A 22,817-nucleotide genomic window follows, 5' to 3' on the forward strand; every position below is an offset into this window, starting at 1 on the left:
AAGCATCAGCACCATTGGGCTGACCCACAGAGGTGCTGCCTCATGATTCACCTGGAACAATACCGAGCTTCCTAACAGCCTTGCTGCACTCACAACCATTACTTTCAAAACGGAGCTATTTGCACTATATAACGTTTCCTTCTTCCCCACACCCCAACTCCGGAACTCCTGCTGGCATTGAATTGGAGCCAATGAACATCACTTCACAGATGCCAGATGCCACAGACAGACTCAGGACAGGACACAGGCCCTTGGGTCCAGAACCTGGACCCCGGAGCAGACCCAGAACCAAAAGCTGAACCCCACACCCCGGCCCCAATCCCAAAACTGTCCCTACAACCCAGGTCAGATCATGGACCCTGAATGCCAGACACTAGACACCAGAGACTGACAGAGAACCCTGGACACCAGGTTCCATACATCAGACCCGAGAACCAGAGCTGCACCAACATCAACAACAAACACCAACTCAGGACATGAAGCCACAGCATAAGAGACTCCAGATCCCAGACACACAGATTCAACCTCAGGCCACAGACCCAGGAAACAGAACCCAGATCTGTAACCAGGACCCCACAGCCACACTCCAGGGTTACAGCTGGACAATGGAGCCCAGTTGCCACATGCAGGAGCAGAACCGAGTCCTCACAATGTAAACAGAGCCAGGAGCCCATAAAAAACATTCCTGAATCTCTAACTCCAAGCAGCTGGCCTCAGAAACAGGTTTTCATGCCAATGTAAGTATACAAGAGAAGAAAATAACTCCCAGCACTACTAAATTATACCAAGCCCTGCAGGAATAGACCAAAAAGGCCAACGGAGCAAAAAATAATAATAATGCTTACTTTTGCCAGGAGATGCCCATGATCTCTCAGAGACTACACTTTCCAGAAGTTACTGTCCCGCCCACGAACGCCACATGGCTGGATAACCAAACTTGTGGGGATTAGAAAATTATTTTTTATCATACCTTCTATATTCTCACAGCTAAGATGACAATCAAATCAAATTAATCTGATTAATGGGAGGTATTCAGTGTCTAATACATGGACAAGGGGAATTCACATTCAAATGAATACCAAATAAATTGAGGTGATATTGGGTATATAGGGTATTTTGGAATATGGAAGAACAGAGTCTTAGATTTCAACAGTGAAATGGGGGACATGCAGGTAATTTAGGAAAAAAGCCAGCACACCTGGCAGGTTGATTAGTGTTGGGCAACTCCCAAAACTTTAAGACACGAGGAGACGGTAAGAGGGTCAACAGGCTCTTGCTAGGAGTGTCACTGTCTGAAGCTGAGGTGATGGTGCTGAAGCTCTCTTCCTAAACCAAACTGTGGCAACTAAACCTCTTAGGAAGAAATGAGATGACAATCCTAAGTAATTTCTCAGTCTTCCCTTTCTTTTAGCAATAATCGCGCCTCAGATAAACCTCATTGGCTACGATACTGCCACTGCGCAAAGCTCAGCCTTCCCTTCCTTAACAGCCAGTTTAAAATCAACGTGCCAAGTGCAAAGTGTTAGCCCTCTTCATTGCCACCTTTGAAACTTCAAATACAAGTTGTATATCCACAAGCTACATTAGAACATTGTTCCATATTTCACTGATATAACCATTCTGTTCTGAGAATAAGTTACTTTACTTAAATTGTTACATCTTCCTTAAGTAAATGGTGACATACATGTACTCCCCAAATTCACCTCATATTAAACACCTGAGTGCTTGCTTACCTGGTGGGGAAACAACCTTTCCTGTGACCTCAACTATCTTTGGGCTGGTCTAATAATCCAACAGGTATGACACAGTTTAGCAAATGAAAATGGCCAAGTATAAGATATGCATAGGAGGGAGAACCTCACTTACAGGAGAGAGTCAGAAACCCCACACGCAGAAGAGCATAAATGAGACAGCGATGATGTGAGGTGCTGTGGTTATTTTCTATGATAAAAATATCTCCTTACATATGTGGGAAAATATTCGTGATATAATACAAGGAGCTGGAACCACTGAACGGGAAAACTATTGGGCCCCCTACATGACATCCTCCACCAAGATCAATTCTTTAATTGATTTTACCATCCACTCATAACTAACATAAAACAGTGAGAGCTCTCTGAAACATACCAAGAGATCTAAAGTGAAAGAATGGGGAAAATATAGTACACGAACATTACCCAAATCAAAATGATATCACATATAGTAGACTTGGAGGCGAAAAAAACCCCCAAAACCCCACTACATATAAAAAGGAGTACTTCATATCAGTAAGTTCAATTTATCAGTTACTTTCAAATTTTTATTCACTAAATAACATAAATTCAAAATTATATAGAACAGAGCTACAAAGAAAAATAGACTAATAATCATTATAGGAGATTTACCAAAACTCTCTCTGTTTCAGAACCAATGAAGCCCACAAAAAAATAGTAAAAAATATTTTTTAAAAAACATGAGAAGCAAATTGCATTCAATGTGCACAAGTACTTCGCTACACCCCAAAACTGCAAATTACAGATGCTTTCCAAGGACCACGGAGACGTTTATAAAAACTGACCATATTGTAATATAAAGCAAGTTCCAACAAATTTTAAAGGACTGAAATGTGTTTGTGTGTGTATATATATACACACACACATATTTCTTGCTCTCACTGCCATTAATCAAGAAATCAGTAACAAGAGATAACTAGACAGTACTTACATTTACAAATTACGAAATACACTTCTAAATGACCACCCCAAAATAAATCACAATTGGATTTAGAAAATAATTTGCATGGAATGATAGTAAAACCACACACCTGGGTACATCATCATTGAATTACCCAACATTAATGATAAAGAGATAATCTTAGAACCAGCAACTGAAAGGAGAGATTTACCTACAAACGGGTGCCCATAATGCTATCAGCTGATTTCTCAAAAGAAACCTTACAGGCAAAAAGGGGCTGGAAAGAAGTATTCAAAGTCATGAAAGGCAAGGACCTCCATCCAAGATGAGTCTATCCAGCAAAGCTATCATTTAGAATGGAAGGGCAGATAAAGTGCTCCCCAGATAAGGTCGAGTTAAAGGAGTTCATCACCACCAAGCCCTTATCCTATGAAATGTTAAAAGGACTTATCTAAGAAATTGAAGAACATCCAAAACTATGAACAGTGAAATGACAACAAACTCACATCAACAACTGAACCGAAAAGAAAACCAAAACTAAGCAAACAACTAGAACAGGAACAGAATCAGAGAAATGGACTTCACATGGAGGGATTTCAGAGGGGAGGAGGAGGGGAGGAATAGGGGGATAAAGGTACAGAGAAGAATCAGCATAATTAGTAGGCACAAAATAGATGGCAAGAGATGAAAAATGGTATAGGAAACAGAGAACTCAAAGAACTTATATGTACAACACATGGACATGAATTAAGGGGAGGGAGGAATGGAGGGTAAGGGGGGCAGGGAGGAGGGGGGAAAAGGGGGGGAAATTGGGAAAACTGTAATAGCATAATCAATAAAAACTTTTAAAAAAATCAAAGTAAGTAAATACATAAATGTAAGAAACAAAATAACTCGACAAGACGGATGGCAAAGATGCTCTGTATGAAAACTTGAGAAAGAAATCTTTACCCTTGAATGCACAGGTCAGACACAGAATCTGGAAATGCACAAGTTTTGCACCTGTACGAGGAACCTAAAATAGTAAACCAAGTCCAGGCAAAGTGGAGGAAACGAGCCCGTAGATATGTCCTCACGGGCACGTACATAAAATGAGAGCGCTTGTATTTTACTTTACTTTTTTTTACCTCTCGGTGGACAATTTCAAATAAATTTGACCTCCATGTTATTTAAAGAACCTCCGATGGAAAAAGAAAATTACAAACGATTTTCAAGTACACCTGGCACTTGTAAAAACCTGCCTCCAATACGCTACAAAGCCAGTTCCAAAAAACGTCACAAAAAATACATTTATTGCTCCCTCGGCCGATATCTGGAGACCAGTTGCAAAGTAACTACACAATCCTGACATTTAGACGTCTTCAACTGAGCTTCTAAATTACACTACTATGAAAAGTCAAAGGGATTTCCACTGGAATCAACCCATTTTCCTGCGGACGTGCACTAAGGAGTCATTCCCCAAAACGGCCACAAGACGGCAGCAGAAACCAACAGATACAATGCGTATTGCACCAAAGCCTTGGCTGAAAGGTTCCTTAGCTGTTTACGGTAAAATGCAATGACGGGCACACTTTTCATTTTCCCCCCCAAATTATAACTGCACAACGTCATCGCCATTCCGTTCCACTGGCCTCTGCCATCTTTCAGACAACTTCCCATTCCATCGTTCCAAAGCACTGTTACCTTTAGCAGCACAGCTCTTCCAGGTGCCTTCTGCAGTCTTCCACAGAACGGAAATTTCTCTCCACTGAGAAATTCGGAATACTGAACTAAACGGCTATGCAAAGGTGCAATTTCTGGTGAGTACCGCTGATGAATCACCACTGCGCAGCCAGGCTGGAACCATTTCTCACTGGTCACCAAACAGAAACGTGCGCTCCCACCTCATCCTGAAGCTTTCCCGTCTTCTGCTTCGACTCTGTCAACAGGAAGTGCTTGCAGTTGGTCTTGCAGTGATGGGGCAGCACCTCTTGCAAATTACCCCAAGAAGCACCTCCTACAGAACTCCCTCTGTTATCATCACATAGGTAACATCACCTGCTTTGGATGAAGACCGCCCTGTGGAGGAGCTGCTGGTGGTAGTTCCTTCATTTACACACTATCTCTCCTGTTCCATATTATTCTCAAAGTTTAACAGTTCATACGCCCCTAGCAATTTGCTTGCAAGCAGAACAGTTTCCTTAGGTTTCACTAGAAAACCACATGTGGGAATGAGGTCAAGAAAGTCCCCCCCATCCCTTCAATATCTGTGGAACCCAAACTTCAATGCGATTCACGTAATCATGCAGGTGCAAATGATTTTCAGTGCTCAATTTGGATACTTTGAGTATGTCACCTGTCTCCCACATGGCATAAGCTGGTCTGTCCTCAGTTAAGGTCTGGACTCGATGGCCGTGAACTGCTACTGGTCTGCCATGTCCGTGGGGCACCTCTGTGCGAGACATCTTAGGCGTGAAACTTTGCAAACCACTTCTGACACATTTCATCACCTAAGGGTGCCTTCTCCATGCACACTACAAATCTTTATTTGGGCATTCCAGATGTGCTTTCACCTTTCTTGAAATGACAGAGCCTAATGTGCCAAAACTGTTCCTTATGTTCAGCCATCTTCAGGATGAAAATGGCCACAACATCACTCAACAGTTTTGGTGAGTTTTTTATTGAAACGCATGCTGGTATGACATCTGTCGTGATACACTCCAACAAAACAGTTTCCCATGAAGTTAAAGACAAGAACGCAATCCAGAGTCACATGAAGGGGTAGGATGGCAAAAGGGTGGTGGGGGCCGTACTTACTTTTGGGCCAACCCGGTATAAAGAAAGCTTGAACCAGAATTGCACCATTGAAATCAATTACAGTATGTGTTTTGCTCTCGCAGCGCCAAAGGTAGAGTTCGCTGAAAACGGGTGACTGGAAAGTTCTCCTGCTTGGCACTTCTGAAATAGACTCCTACAGGACCTCCAAAATGAACCACATTGTGAGTTACAAAATGGTTTGAACTGAATGATGCTAAACATACTACATACTTAAACTTGAGAACAAAATCTGCACCCTTAAACACACGTGTTAGGCACAAGACCTCAAATTGTACAAGAGTGGCACTCATTTGAGGAACTGAAAAGAGTAAATGAAGCCAAGACACACTCTAGGAAACAGGCCTCTAGACGTGTCTGGAAGGGCACGTACATAACATGACAGCGATTTGATTGGATTTTACCTCCGATTGGAGATTTTTGAATACATTTTATTTTCCCCTTGTTTAAAGAAGCTGCAAGACACAAGACAAATTACAAAAAATTTCAAACAACTTAGACCTAGTAAAAACTGGACTCCATCATGCTAAAAGCCAGTTCCAACAATTGTCACATGATACACGTTTAGTGCTCCCTATGCTCTTAATCTAGAATCCAATCAGAAAGTAACCTCACAATCCTTACATTTACATGTCTTGAAATGCTCTTGTAATTAATATTGCTGTCAAAAGTCATTGATATTCCACTGGAATCAACCAATTCTCCTGGGGATCTGCACTAAGGTGTCATTCCCCCCAAACGGCCACGAGATGGCAGCAGAGATGCACATTTGGACCACTAGTACTTTGCTCTTTGCCGAAGGGTTCCTTTGGTTTTTACCAGGAGTTGCAAAGACAGGCACATTTTTCATTTTCTACCAACAACATTACTGAACAACGGTTTCACCGTTTTCTTCAACCTCCCTCTGCCATCTTTCAGGCAACTTCACCATTCCGTCTTCCCAATATATTGTTATCTGTTGGAACAGAGAACTCTTCCAGGTACCTTCTGCAGTCTTCCAGGGAATGGAAACCTTTCTCCATTAAGAGCAATTCAGAAAGCCCGAACTAAACAGCCATGCAAAGTTGCGAAGCCTGCTGAGTACTGAGGACAAGTCACAACTGGGCAGCCAGGCTGGGAACACGTTGGCCTGGTCACCAAAGGGAAACAACACTCTCACCTCATCCAGAAGCTTCCCTGTCTTCTGCTGACAAACTGCTGGCTCTCCCTGGAGTGGTGCTTTCAGTTGGTCTGATAGGGAGCCATACCTGTTGAAAATAACCCACTGGTTTTCCGCAAGCATGTTCTAATAAAGTACTCCCTCCCGAACCAACCACATACATACTACCACATTCTTTGGACGAATATGGTCCTTTTCTTTTTTTTAATATCCTTTTTCTTTGTTTTAAGATTGTATTTATTTGTTTTTACAGGGAGGGGTAGGGAGGGAGAGAGAAACATCAGTGTGTCATTGCCTCTTGTACATCCACTACTGAGGTCCTGGCCCGAATCGAACCTGACTGGGATGTGTCCTGACTGGTAATCGAACTCTAACCCTTTGGTTTGCACACAGGCACTCAATCCACTGAGCCACACCAGCCAAGGCTGAAGATCCACCTTTGGAGGGTCTGGTGGTGGTTCCCTTCATATGCCCATGATCTCTCCCATTCCACACTATTGTAAAATATCAACAGTTCTTCCTCCTCCTCACAATTTGTCTTGGAAATGAAACATTTTCCTTGTGTTTGATTAGAGAATCTCATGTGGTAATGTGGTCAAGAAGGATTTAATCCCACCTCCACCCACCCTACTTAACTTCTGTGAAACCCAGACTTAAAACAGACTAATGTAACTGTGCTGATACAAGTGATTTTCCACACATGATTCGTAAACTTTGAGTATGTCACCTGAATTCCATGTGCCATAACGTGGTCTGTCCTCAGTTCACATATGCGCTGGATGACTCTCCACTGCAAGTAGTCCACCTGCCCATGCAGCCACTGCACCCAAGAAACCTCCCACATCAAACTTCCCAATCCACTTCAGACATGTCCCATCAGTCACAGCATCTTCTCCATAAATCTTTTCTTGCCTTACACTCGTGCATGTACCTTTCTTGACATGACCAGACTAAGTGGCCAAAAATGGTGCTTCTGTTCACCCGTGTTCACTGTGAAAAGGGACACACACACAATCACCACTTGTGATGAGTTTCATCACACACTGATATAATAGCTGTCACAATATAGTCTAATAAAACAGTTTTGAATAATGTTAAGAGCAAGTATGGGCGACCAGAGACAGGTGATACGATGGGGTTGGGGGAGTGGGGTTGCAGGCTGAACTGACTTGTGGCTGAACTGACTTTTTAGCCAAACAGACTTTTGGCCAAATGGACTTTTTCACTGAGCAGACTTTTTGGCTGAAGAGACCTTTTGGCGGACCCGATTTAAGGCAAGGTTCGACCAACATCGCACCCTCAAAATCATATACAGTACATTTTTTACTCCCATAGCATTTGTCCTAGTATACAGAGAGAATAGGTGAATAGACAGTTTTGTTGTTCAGGACTTCCAAAATAGACTCCTACAGTAGCTCCAAAATGAGCCACCATTTGAATGACATGATAACCTGACCCAAATGATGCTAAAGATGCTAGTTACCAATTCTTGAGAAAAAAATCTTCACCCTTCAACGCACAGGTTAGAAGCAGAAACTGGAGCCCTGGCTGGTGTGGCTCTGTGGATTGAGCGCCAGCCTGCAAACCAAAGGGTCATTGGATCAATTCCATGTTAGGACACATGCCTGGGTTGAGGGCCAGGTCTCCAGCTGGGAGCTGAGAGAGGCAACCACACATTGAGGGTTTCTCTCCCTCCCTTGCCCTCTCTCTAAAAATAAATAAAATCTTTTTTAAAAAAAGAAAGAAACTGGAAATGTACAAGGTTTGCACATGTAGGAAGAACGAAAATGGAAAAGGAAGTCCAGGCAAAGTTGAGAAAACAAGAGTACATACACTGATAGCGCTGATATTTTACTTTGCTTTTTTTTCTGCACCTCTTGGTGCAATATTATGTATAAATTTTACTCCACGTTGTTTAAGGAAGCTGCAACAAAGCAAACACAAACAAATTTCGAGCATGCCTTCAACTTGTCAAAGACTGACGCTGCTACGCTACCGAGCCAGTTCTGAGAAATGTCACATAAAACGTATCAATCGCTCCCTTTGCCCTTAACCTGAAATCCAGTCACAAGGTAACTGGACATACATGGAATTTAGATGTTTTAGAATACACTTGTAAATACCACTGCCACCCAAAGTCATTGAATTTCACTGGAATCAACCACTTTTCCTGCTGACCTGCATTGGAGTGTCATTGCACAAAATGACCACAAGGTGGCAGCAGAGACCGACAGTTGGAACAAACACTCTACTATTGGCTTCTCACAAAGGTTCCTTCCCTTTTTACCCCAAGGATGAACCTAAAATAGTAAACGCACTCTAGGCAAAGTTGAGTTTAAACAAACCCGTAAACATGTCTAGAGGGTCATATACATAAAATGAAAGTTCTTGTAATTTACTTTTTTTTTTTTTTTTTACATATTGGTAGAGAACTTTTACTAAGTTTTACCTACTCGTTGTTTAAGGATTCTGCATAACACAATGCAGATTACAAGTGATTTTCAAGCATACCTGGAACTTGTGGAAACCCGACTGTATCATGCTACACAGCCAGATCCAAGAAATGTCACATAAAATATGCTTATTGCTCTCTTGGCCATTAACCTGCAACCAGTGACAAGGTAAATGGACAGCCCGAACATTTAGACATTTTCAAATTCACTTCTAAATACCACTGCCATCAAAACTAATTGATCTTCCAACCACTTTTCCTGCTGACCTGTACTGAGGTGTCATTCCTTAAAAAAGCCACGAGATGGCAGAAAAGACCAACATTTGGAACACATACTATACTGGCTTCACCAAACATTTTGTTCACTTCTCACCATCAGATGCCATGACAGAGACAATTTTCATTTTTCCTTAAACAATGGGACTGACCAACAACTGGACAACATTGTCACCATTTTGTTCCACTGCCCTCTGCCACCTTTCATGCAATTTCACTGTTCCATCATCCCACAACATTGTTCTCTTTCAGACCAGAGAACTCTTCCAGGGAAGGAAAATTCCTCTCCAATAAGAGAAATTCACAAAGACCAAACTAAAGGGTCATACAAAGGCACAAGCTCTGGTGAGGACTGCGGATGAATCATGACTGCCCAGCCAGGCTGGAAGTTTTCCCCTGGTCACCAAAGAGAAGCGGGTGCGCTCCTGCCTTATCCTGAAGCTTCCCTGTCTTTCCTGACAAATTCTGGACATTTTCCCTCGGGTGGCTTTCATTGGTCTAACGGAGATCAGTCGTTGTCAGGAGAAGCCCTCTGGGTTTCCGCAAGGAGCTCCCACTGCAGGACATCACCTCCTTCGGGTGAAGACTGCCCTTTGGAGGGGCTGCTGGTGGTTCCTGGGCTTCCCTCAATATCTCCTGTTCCACATTATTCTCAAATATCAATGGTTCATCCCCTCACACTTTGTCTTGGAAATGGAATGTTTCCCTTCCATTTCTGTAGAGAACTGCATGTGGAAATTCAGTCAAGATGGGACCCCCACCACCACACTTGACTTCTGTGGAACCCAAACGTCAAAGATATTAACATAATGAAGCTGCTGCAAATGCTTTTCGACACTGGATTGGGATACTTTGAGTATATTGCCTGTCTCCTGTGTGCCACAACGTGGTCTGTCTTCTGTTAACGTCTGCCCTGGATGGCTCTCCCTGCACCTGGTCTGCCTACCCATGGGGCAACTGCGCATGAGAAATCTCCCGCATGAATCTTTGCAACCCACTTCTCACACGTTCCATCAGTCTCAGCGTCTTCTCTGTACACCAAGCATGTTTTCTTGCCTTACACTTGTGCTTGTACCTTTCTGGAAATGACACAGACTGAGGGGCCAAAAATGTTAGGTTCAGGTGTCTTCAGTGAGAAGAGGGCCACACACACATTCAACAGTTGTCATGAGGTTTGTCATCCCAGGGGAATATGACAGCTGTCACGATACTGTCTAAAAAACAGTTTCAAATGACATTAAAGGCAAGTATGCGGGACCGGTGCCAGGTGATGTGCTGGGGGGAACACAGAGGTGGTACAGGTCTGGGGGACCGAACTGACTTTTTGGACAATCCCATTTAAAGCAAGTTTCAACCATCATCACAGCCTCGAAAGCCTATACAATATGTTTTCTGTTCTAATGGCACTTGAGCTGGCACTCACAGGGAATGGATGAGGACAAAGTTCTGCTTCACAGACCTTCTCAAATAGACTCCTGCAGAACCTCCAAAATGAACCACTATTTGAATTACAAGGTAAGTTGACCTGAATGATGCTAAAGATGCTACGGACCCAAACCCGAGAACGAAATTCTCACCCTTGAATGCACACATTAGAAACAGAGGCTTAAAATGCACACGTTTTGCACCCATACAAGGAATCTGAAATGGTAAACAAAGTCCAGGCAGAGTGGAGGAAACGAGCCTGTAGACATGTCCAGAAGGGCACAGACATACAACGATGGCACTTATATTTTACTCTTTTTTACTTGTACCTCTTAGTGCGAAATTATGAATAAATTTTACCTCCACGTTGTTTAAGGAAGCTGCAACACACAAAGCCAATGACAAATGATTTTGAAGCACACCTGCAAGTTGTAACAACTTGATTACACTATAAAGCCAGTTCCAACAATGTCACATAAATCACGTTTATTGTTCCTTGGCCATTACTCTGGAAACCAGTCTCGAGGTAACTGGAAAGTCGTTACACTTAGATGTTTTGAAGTGCACTTCTAAATACCACTGCCATCAACACTCATTGATATTCCACTGGAATCAACCACTTTTCCTGACTCAACTAAGATGTCATTCCCCAGAATGCCCACGAGATGGCAGCAGAGACGCACTCTTGGAACCCTGTATTATTTGCTTGGCCAAAAGGTTCATCCAGTTTTTATGTAAAGACGCAAAGGAAGAGACGTTTTTCGTTTTCACCAATAACTGTATTGAACAATGTATTCACAGTTTTGTTCCACTGCTTTCTGCAATATTGCAGGCATCTTCATAATTCCATCTTCCCAAAAGGTTTTAGCATTTGGCCAAGCCAATATAAAGCCAGTTTCAACAAGCATCGCAGCATTGAAATTATATACAATGTTTCTGAAGTGCTCTCATTGCACTTCAGCCAGAATTCAGTTTCCAGAAATGGGACTCTGGAAAGTCCTTATATTTGCTAGTTATGTAATACACTTGTAAACAACCTCAAAAGTAAAACACAATTTCAATTACAAAATAATTGAAAATGAATGGTGATAAAGATACTACGTACCAAAACTTATGAAAAACATGTTCGCCTTTAAATTCACATTACCAGAAATAAAAGCTGAAAATTTACAAGTTTTGTGCCCATATTAGGAACCTAAAAGAGTACATTAAATCCAGAGAAAGTAGACAAAAACGTGCACATCGACATCTCTGCAAACGTATATACATAAAACAATAGTGAAACCGGAAAAGACACTGGTGTTCGGGCTGCCCGTCACTGCCAAACACAATCAGCAGTGACAGGGACTGAATCTTTATGGCGCTTTGTTCAGATGGCCGGGGATCTGAGACCATGGCGGGTTCGCACCCTAACAGACCATGTTAAATTCCATTTTCAAATGGCCCTTTTTATCTGGAGAACAAAGTGTAGGTAAGGGGTTTGGAATTCTGGGAAAAGTTCATTGGATTACAAACCAACAAGTTCAGCATTCTCACCCTGGGCAGTGGGCATCTCACCTGGAGCGCAAGGGGCTCAGACACCACCTGGAACTGGGTGTGGGCCTCCTGAGGCTCACAGGTGGAGCTGCTTGTGGTCTCCTGGAGTCAGGGTGGGTCCCACCTTCAGTTCCTGGAACAAAGCTTTTACATTGATTTCGAAGTAAATCAATTACTTCAATTGATTTCAAAGTAAATCAAATTGATTTAAGCATTGATTACGAAGCTTACTAGCTATTACCTAAACTGAAATTTTCCAACTCTTAAGTCCCCTATCAAAGAGCACATGAACTGCGTGTCAATGACACGTGAACAAAGTGTGGACGGCACCTGATCGGCACGTGAATGATGCATGGATGGCACGCAATCAGGGTGTGAATGGCACATGATCCGCATGTGAACAGGGCATGGGCTGCACGTGAACAGGGCATGGGTGGCACATGATCAGCACGTGAATGGCACGTGGACAGAGTATGGACGGCACGTAATCAGTACATGAACGTCATGTAATCAGTGCCCGAATGGCACGTGAACAAGGCAAGGAGGGCACGTGATCAGCAGGAAAATGGCACGTGAACACCACGTGAATGGTATGTGATCCAAGTGTGAGTGGCACGTGAATGGCACGTGATCAGCATGTGAACACGGCGTGGACTGCATGCGATCAGCACATGAATGGCATGTGAACAGGGCATGGGTGGCACATGCTCAGCATGTGAATGGCACGTGATCCATGCATGGACAGAATGTGAACACTGCGTGAATGCGGCTTGAAGGGGGAGGTGAATGTGGCGTGAAACGGTGCTCCCTCCCCTCTCACTGGCGATCCTCACCGTTCCTCCGGGGGATTTCTCTCGTTCCATGTGGAGGTCTGTACAGGGATTTATTCCCAGGTATAGATGTCCACATGCCGTTGCTGGGGCATTTTAAATTTTTCCTGTTTGCTGCTTTTCTGAAGAAATCTGCTTGATTTTTGTAAATTGGCCTTGAACCCAGTGGCTTGGGTAAAATCACACGTTAGTCGGGCAGTTTGTGGATGTTTCTGGATCTTCCCTACAGATGCCCCTGTCATCTGTCCCTCTCCAACCCTCCCTCCCACTTTAAGTTTCCACCCATGCTGCTTGCCGGCCTATCACTCCTGTGTGTCCCTGGGAGGCACAGTGTAGGTGAGCGCCCTGGGTCCACTCTCTGGCACCGCCCACCTGGCACCCAGCACCTCTGGCCAAACTGGGAGATGTTTTGGAGGCAGCTGTGTATTCGGCACTGTTTTCCCTTTCTAATGGGGCATCTCACTTCCTTCAGCACCTCCCGAGGTGCCGCCCAGTTTCCCGGCAGCAGCGTGCCCAGCAGGGGCTCCCTGGGCTGCTTCAGCCCAGTCTCCTCCGAGCCCTGTGTCGGGAACCCCACGCAGCCCGGGCACGGCTGCTCCCCAAGGTCAGCATGCAGCCGTGCACCTCGCCCCTCAGCCTCTGCTCGGGGTGCCCCGGCGCCCCTTCCTGGAACGGCCCGGGTGCTGGGCTGAGACCCTGGGAGGTGTTTGGGAGTGGGACCCCCCTGCCAAGGGGTAACGAGGACACGGACCCCCCCGGTGTGCTCCGCAGAGGGGTGTCCCCTGCAGGAGCCACTGTCTCCACATTAGGAAAAGGACCCTCTGTTTGGTAAATTATTACAAAATCAGCCTTCCAGCTAAAAAGGGCCACAAAACGATACCCTCAGTGGGGGGAGGTGCTGCCAGATGATTTCTTATTAAAAACCATGATGTTAAAAACAAAACAGAATTCTGTAATAACTCGACAGAGAGCAGAAGGGCCTCTCCCCGGCTGGCCCTGCAGAGCGATCTCTGTAAAAAGCTTTCTGTAATTTCAGACTTTTATTTGCTCTACATCTCAGTCACTTTGGAAGCTCATCTCGGCTCTGTTTGGGGATTTCACCAGTGTGTTTAATGCCCACACCTGAGTTTTTCGACCCATTAACTGCACCAAGTCGAGGTGCCCCCGATGCCTGTGGATGCCCCTCAGCTCCTGGTCATCCCTGCGCCCCAGGCCACCACCGACTCCTCGCTGGGGACCTCGAAGTGCGGGGAGGGGACTGTTGTATCCCGAACGCGAGCAGAAAATCAAATGGAGACGTGTGGAGTGCACTTAGATGGTACTTTATTTTTACCTGCGCAGGGGCGAACTCCCAGGGTGCCTGTTAAGGCTGCAAAGGGGAGCTCACAGGCTAGCTATTTTATACGGCGAGAAGCAAGCAAGCAAGTTACAAAAGCGGGAGTTGCTGTTATCTCTGCATAGCTCTTGGCTCTGGAGGAACATTAACCAGATGTTAAAATTTTCATTTGAAACCCTGTGTCCTGTGGATAAGAACCACCTGTCCCACTTAATTTGTACCCTCAGTTTAAAGGGTCCAAACCTGAGATGAGTCTGGCGCCTAAAGTTTTATGGCCCTCTAACTAATTGGCTGTAACTCAGAATAAGCCCTCTGCAAATCACGTATTGTTTACCCTTACTTTGGCCGACAATGTTGTTTCTCTCCCCTATCTATTCTGGTGACCTTCAAGAGGTTTTCTGCTTAGCAATGCTTATAATTGTCTAGCCCTCTTTCCTAGCTCTCAACAGGGACCCAGCCTGACCTCGCTTCTGACACATGGCCCTCTCCAGGTCTCTGAGCACCACCCCCCGCCCCACCCACCCCCAGCTCCTGTTCACAGGTTCCTGACTGGGAGCACCCTGTTCTCCACGCTGCCTTCGCCATTGGACAAGCTCAGGACGACCCATGGTGGGGACTGTGTGCCAGACTCTTGGGCTCTGGGGGGCTGTGATGTGCCCACAGGAAGCCTCTGCTTGTCTGGCCGAGCCCCCACACCAGCTGTCCGTCCTCCAAAGGGCCCATGTGAAGGGCCAGAGGGGGCCTCATTCAAACAGCACATTGCCAACATGTGGATGATTCCCTGAGGGGAACGTGCACCCCAACAGTGTTCCCTGCAGGGAAAGGGGGTCAGTGACCCAGCTCACATGGCCTCCCGTGCCTCCAAGGCCGCTTGCTGAAGGCTGGTCCATGGGAGTCCGTAGCCTGAGCTCAGACCGCCACACACAGGAGACACTGTCTCCCCAGAGCCACCTCCATGGATGCACACCCGGTGCCTGTCCTGACCAGCTGGGAGTCTGCCGGATCTAACCTGACCCTTGGCGAGCCCCAGTTACCCAGCCAAGGACAGTGGCTCCCCCTTAATGTCACATCTGCATGGGATTCCATCCAGAAAACATCACAAGTGGAAAATAATTCTAAAACAAATGCTCCTCAGCAGTTGCACAGCCAGCCAGCCAACCCTGGGGATGACAACAAGGGTATTGTTAGTTATTGTTTATTATTATTACCATTATCACTATTACTGCAATAGGACAAACCCAGGGCCCCAAAGCTCAGGCGACCTGGCCTCCTTCAGCCTGGGGGAGAGACCTGCTGTGTGTGCACCCCGTTCTGCAGGGGGGTGTGGGGAGGTGTCCTGGACAGGATGGGCCCCAGTAGTCCCCGTGTCAGCATGCTCTCTCCAATGCCGTACTCCCGCCCTCCCCACGTGGTGGCAAATCGCTGCTTAAAAAAAAGAAAATCCCCAACCCCAGATGTTTTGCGGGGGGCAGCGGGGTGAACGGTGAGCCTAGTCCTGAGCACAGGTGTGGGTCCCTCACAGATGCTGTACTGGTACAAACCAGAATGCTGTCTGCTCAAGTTCACTACCATTTCTCCTACTCGCAAACCCAACCACAAAAGGACTATTTCATCATCTTCACCCTTCTTGCTCCCAGAGACTGGTTCCCTGGGCTTTAACAGACAGAAGTTCTTGGAGCCATCCAAGCAGAAAGACAACCACTGGGGACAAAACCAGGGTGGGGGGAGTTCTGCGGGAATATGTTCCAAATGGATGCAGGTCTCCTTGGCGTCCAGACGCTGGGTCTGCATCAGGGCCTTAGCTGCACCCTGGGCATGGGGAGGGGAGGGCGCTGCCCCAGACGGGGGATGGGGGGCACTTCAGTGTCACTACAAGTTACCAAGGTGGGAGAGGGCCTCCGTGGTGCCAAAGGGCAGGCACTGCCTTCCCCGGTGACTCTGCCTGGAGGAAGGGAAGAGACGGAGATAATTAGGGTTTTTTCATGGAAATCAGCATTTATCCGAAATCAAAGACCGAGGATTCTGCACCATCTAAATGGGCTTCGGCCAGAGAACTAAAACATAAAAGACCATCGGTCCACACAGCCCCCCGCAAAAGCAATTAAATTGTTCACCAAAGGGCTGTGAGCCATCAACGCCACCTGCTTCCTGGGTTCAGCAGGGTGGTACAGATGCCAGAAACTGGACAGAGATGTGGAGTCTGGGGCCTCCCCGCAGGCCACAGAAAAGGAGCTGAGCCCTGGTGTGCCTCCTCGGTGCCGGACCTCCCAGGGGATCACAGGCCAGGTGGGAGTGGCGTTTCATCCCAGCTCTGCCACAGTTTGCGCAGCTGCACCATGGAGCCAGGGAGTGAATGCCCTGAGCTTTTCACTCTGGAGTGGAAGGCTTTAAGGAAAATGCTGTGGGGGTGGGTTGAAGTCGGAGATAAAACGGGCTTGTGTTTTAAAAAATCCTCAGCACTGCCCAGTGAGGAGAAAGAGGCAGACCAGCCACAAGGAGCACCCCCGTCCCTGTGTTTATACCCGTCCTGGGGAGCAGCAGGGTCCCCGAGAAGGGGAAGAGCTAGCACGCCAGGGCTGCAGTTCCTGAGCCTGAAGACTGGCCCCTGAGGTGATAAGCCCTCACCATGAGTCTACCGGAACCTCAGACCCGGTGTCCAGGGCCCATGGTCCACTTCAGGCTGTCCACTGAAGGTGAGGCTGTGGCAGGAGAGGCCTGGGCACAGTGAGAACTCACAGGGGCCTGGAGGGGACCTGTCCCGCCTTCTCCCACAGGCTGGGAGTTTCCACATCGTTTCCGATTAAAAGCTCAGAAGTATGACCTGTGTCCATTCTCCTTGTGAATTCTGATCGTCCAGAGAAAGGGGAGCCCTCCTTGCTGTAACCCCACCAGGGACCCCACAACCAGCTGCATCACTGGTCCAGGAAGCCCCCCACGGGAGCCTTCCTCTGAGAAGGACTAATTGCTGACCTCCCCTTCTTCCTCTGGCTCCACGTGCGTACTGGTGTGTCTGAGAGCCCTGGCCACACGGGTCGTGCACTCGAGTCAGGGACTGACTTTTCCCATTGCACTGCCCCTTGCAGACTGCCTGGCAGGGTGTGGGGGGCTGCACTGTTGGCGACCTGGGCCTGGGGCTGCCCTGGTTGGGACTCAGTTTCCTCCTCTGTTCAACGAAGGGGCAGGTCCTGCAACTTCGGGAACCCTGCCCAAATGGGAGCGCCTTCAGGACACCCAGGCTTTTTGTGGTCCCTGCCCCCTGGTGAGGAGGTGGGGTGGACAGGGGTGTGAGCCTGTGAAGCGGGCTGTAAAAAATATTGAAGTATAACATACAGAAAAGTACACAAGTTCTAAGTGTACGGATGCATAAAAAGTGACCGCACTCATGTAGCCAACAATCAGGTCAAGAAATAGGAATTCATGAAAAAAATACTAACTCAGGGTGAAAATAAGTCAGAGTAATGGGTAACTTTGGGAGTTATCATCTGGGATGCAACACATCTGCTGGGGTGTTCAAAATGTTCTACATCTTGATCTGAATGATGGTTATCATGATGGTTTACGTATTTAAATATCATCTTGTACTTTTAAGATCTGTGCGTTTTCTCTACTTATTATAATTCAGTAAAAAATAAAATTTATTAAAGGGGAAAAAAAAAAAGGAAACAGCTCCGCCTGCTCCCTGAGTAGGTGAGAGGGGCCAGAACAGCAGGGGACCGTCATCCTTCCCAGAGAGAAGTCAAGGGTCTGGCAGCGGCAGCAGCGATTCTGTGGGGGCTCTGCCCTGCTCCTCACAAGTGTGTGGTGCCCATGCCCATGCCTCCCCCGCCTCAGGCCCCGGGGACCCCAAGCTCGAGGGCCAGTGAGGAGGGGGCTGCGGAGCTGAGGGCTGGCCATGGTGTGACTGCCGCATTTGCCAACCTGACCCCATGGCCCTCGTCTGCTCCCCTGGGGTCTTTGGTTCTGATGAGCCAATCTGGTTGGAGGCACAACTGCCCACCGTCCCCAGCCTCACACGGAGGAGCTGCTCATGCAGCTGCTGGGGGTCCAGAAAATTCACTCCTCCCCCAAATCATCGCAGCCAAGTCCATGTGAGCAGGCTGCTCCTGCCAGGTCCGGGGGCTGCTGCAGGACCCAGCAGCCAGGGGATAGGTTCTTCTTCTCCAGGAAGCCAGAGAACAGAAGGAGCTAAACAGACAGCCCGGCTCCCGCAAGAGCAAAGCCACAGCAGGGGCCACCCCAGCTGGCACTGTCCCCTCCCTGGCCCTCAGGCCTGCTGGCAGCCCGGCCCCATGAGGCTCAGCCACCAGGCCCACTCAGCAGCTGGATTCTAGCCCAAGAGGGTCTCCATCTCCCCCCATCCCAGGGCACCTTTCCTCTTGACTGTGTCCCTTGGGTCTCTCCCTGGAACACAAAGGTCTGGATGCCTCCAACTTGTCCCCAGGGGGTAATCTTTACCAGTGCCCCAGGAGGTCAGCTGTTTTCCAGGAGCCAGGAGGGCCTTATCTGTAGTTTCTGAAACAAAACCTTTAACATATACATTACTTGCTAGGCTTATAACTTTTAACCTTAAACTAAAATTTTGCAACTCTTGAGTCCCCTGTCATTAGCAGTTTCTTTTTAACTCTTGGTGTACAATTTTGAATAAATTTTTTTCTCACTGTTTAAGTAAGCGGCAACAAAAAAATAAATTACAAATGCTTTTCAAGCACACTTGGAACATTTTTACAACTAACTATATTAAGCTAGAAAGCAGGTTCCAACAAATGTCTCATAAAGTATGTTTATTGCTCTCTTTGCCATTCATCTGGAAACCAGTCACAGGGTAACTAGAAAGTCCTTACATTTAGATATTTTAAAATATACTTTTAAATAACTGTTCAAAATAAATCACAGTCATAGTTGGAAAATAATTACCATACAAAAATAATAAAACCACTGTATACCAGAGCAATTTCTGTTTTCCAAAATGATAATGGCTTCAAACTCAGTGGTTCTCAACCAAAGGTGATTTCTGCCCCCAAGGGGGCTTGAGGCAATGTGCTGAGCCATTTTAGACTGTCCTGAGGGGAAGGGAAGCCAGGGTGTGGGCAGTGAATAGAGGTACAGGATGCTGATAAGCACCTACTATACAGAGGACCATGTCCCAGGAGAATGAATTATGTAGCCAAAAAGGTCCACAGTGCTGAGAGTGACAAACCCTGCTCTGTATCCTGAAGAGTCCCTTAGAATACAAACAGCATGTCCCTCTGCATCCTACATGGGAAATGCTGCCTTTCTTGGAACAGGCAGCATGGAAGCTGAAAGTCAGAGAACAAAAAATGCCGGCCATCTTGCAAATATTGGGGAGAAGTGTCTGAAGTTGAGAAGACATCTGGAAAAGTTCAGGAGACAAAGGAAGATCTGACAACTTAGGAGACTGAGACGCACTGTGATAAAACTGAGTCAGCATCTGAGGATCCCTGCTTCTTTCCATTCCTCATAAGTCACTTTAATAACTGTTTCACAATGTCACTTAGAACAAAGGATCTTACTCTGTTAGATGCCAGAATTCACCATCTAAAGTTTTCCTCTTTGAAAACGTGGACATTTGCTACCTTGTGTGTTCCTCAGATTACCAAGTTGGGGGCACATCTCAGCTAACAAACCACTTGAGATTTCTAGAACACCATGCTTGCTTCCAGGCTATAAAGTCCCTTAAAACGCTAAGAATGATGCTGCTCTTTTATTTAGTCATTAATATATCTAGGACTAACAAAAAGAATTTTTCTTCTCACATTACCTCACATCTTTCTACTTCCTTTCAAGCTTTAACTATTTCTATGTCATATACAGCTACCAAAATGGAATAATCATTACTGTGGGAGAGCGAGTTTACCTTCATAACTCATGAGAATCAACAGAAAAGTATCACAAATGGAATTTAGTGCAGTGATGGGGAAATAACATGCAGAAATAAACATGTAGAAACGGTAAATTAAAGATACAATATTTTAAGGACTCAATAGCAACAAAACAGGTTTCAAAAAAACCCCTCAGAATACACTTAACAATGATGTACAGGATCTGTATGAGCGAAATTGGAAACTGCTCCCCAATAACAGAAACTGTAACAAAGGAAAGCTATCTTGTTCTTGGATTAACAATTGAGTATCATTGTATACCCACTTGCCAAAGTTGTCTATGAACATCATATAATCTAGATTAATATAGGAAAGTGGTCCTACAGGAAGTGGTCACTTAAATCCGAACCCAAGATGTGTACCCAGGAATAGTCTGGCCCCCCTTTTCTGCTGCCTACAGGGTGGCTATATCTGGCCCCAGTCCCCTCACCTCATACCCACCCCCCGCAGCTCACCTCCTGTACCTGGATTGCATTGCTTGCATCACGTTTGGCCAGGAGCATCACCTCATGACAGCAGAGACCTGCGGCCAGCAGCAGCGCCTAAACTCGGGTCCATGTGGATGCTCATCTCTGGTCCAGAACTGCCAGCCCCTCAGGCCTGCCAGCCTAAATTGGCCTCCCACCCACCCCACCCACATCTCTGGCCTGACCAGCCCTCTCACCTGCAGCCCAGTCCTGCCTCTGACCTCAGACAGGCCCTGCCCCTCATCTGTAGGTTTCATTTTTAGTGGTCCATTTCAACCAAAATAGCCAGGAATCAAGTCTACCTGTGAACATGCAGTTTAATGAAGAAATACATTAATAGTATATATCTTGTAAAATTAAGGACCACTCTGAAAAAGAACTTGTTCAGACAATAAAAAGAAAAGACACAAACTGGGAGAAAATGTCAATTACCTAAAACAGGGTGAAGTAAGATCAAAAGTGAAAGAATGGGAAAAGATACACAGGATGCTGCAAAAGCAGCTTTACACTTGTTCACATGGAAAATAATATCATAATTATTAAATAAGACAACAATAAACTTTGTTTCTCGTACTCACAACTCTAAACCTACTTTTGCCCCACCCTGTATTATACAAACATAAACCGCATAAAACTTACATAATAACATGCAGTAGACTTCAATGTACAAAGCAGGACTAGAGATGATGAGTACTTCCTATCAAAAAGTTTCATTGAACCGGAAGATCCAAATTTGCCATGTACTTAATGTCATAAACTTAAATTATATAGAACAGAGACACAAACAAAGATTTATATGGTTAAATCGTAATAGATTTAATAAACCTCTCTCATCAGGAATAGTGAATTCCTCTTTCAGAAACAAGAGACCACCTCAAAAAATTCAGTAAGAGTATGAGAAACACCATGAGCAGCAAATTGGATTCAACATTCACAGATAACCGACTATACACAGCTTCTCCTGCTGACCGGCCCTGAGGTGTAATTCCCAAAATGACCACGAGATGGCAGCAGAGATGCATGCTTACAACGTTTTTTACATTGACAAGATTGTAATGAAGATTCCAAAAAAATTCAAAGGATTGAAATTACATGAAGTATGTTTCTTGCTCTCATTGTAGCTGATCTAGAAATCAGTTGTAAAAAGTAACTACAAAGTTCTTACATTTAAAAGTTATGAAATACACTTCTAAATAACCCTCGTAATGAATCACAATAGGAGTTTAAAATAATTGGAACTGAATAATAATAAAAATCATACATTAAAAACCACTGGAAATTGCAGTGATAACTCTGCACATTACAGACATACAGCTGAAAATTCACAAGGTTTGCGTCCATACTAGAAATGCAGGATAATAAATTAACTCCAGGAAAGTAGAAGAATGGAAATAGACAAGGAGAGATGTCTGGAAGGGTATATAGTTAAAACAATAGCAGTTGTTACCTGTTTGGGTAGGATTTTGAATTGATTTTTATTTTTCTGTATACTTTAAGTAAGCTGCCACAAAAGAGGCAGTCTCAGTTTCAGTAAAAAAAAAAAAAGTATGAGAGGAGAACTTGGCAAAATTTAAGAATAAAAATAACCTAGACTGCTCTGGTGACAACACCAGAGGCCTTTTCTCTGCTCACCCAGCCCAATCTCCTCACTAGGAGGGACCCCTTTTCCAAAGTGCCTTTCTTTGTGTGCAAATGCAGCCCAGCAGAGAGGAAATGTCAGGACCAGACCAGAAAGAGCACAGAAACGCTGAGCAGCACAGGGTGAGGGGGAACTTGCCCCGGGGCTGCCTCACTTCAGGGCCCCGTCACAACCATGATGCTTTCACAACTAAGCATCAGCACCATTGGGCTGACCCACAGAGGTGCTGCTTCATGATTCACCTGGAACAATACTGAGCTTCCTAACAGCCTTGCTGCACTCACAGCCATTAGCATCAAAACGGAGCTAT

General features: G+C 45.7%; 1 pseudogene; it reads right to left on the reverse strand.

Moving 5' to 3' along the window:
- Nucleotides 1-1,400: 1,400 nt before the first annotated feature.
- LOC128781559 (U4 spliceosomal RNA) lies at nt 1,401-1,468 on the reverse strand (annotated as a pseudogene).
- Between the last annotated feature and the right edge of the window lie 21,349 nt (nt 1,469-22,817).

Source organism: Desmodus rotundus, chromosome 8 (assembly GCF_022682495.2).
Source record: "Desmodus rotundus isolate HL8 chromosome 8, HLdesRot8A.1, whole genome shotgun sequence".
Lineage (NCBI taxonomy): Eukaryota > Metazoa > Chordata > Mammalia > Chiroptera > Phyllostomidae > Desmodus > Desmodus rotundus.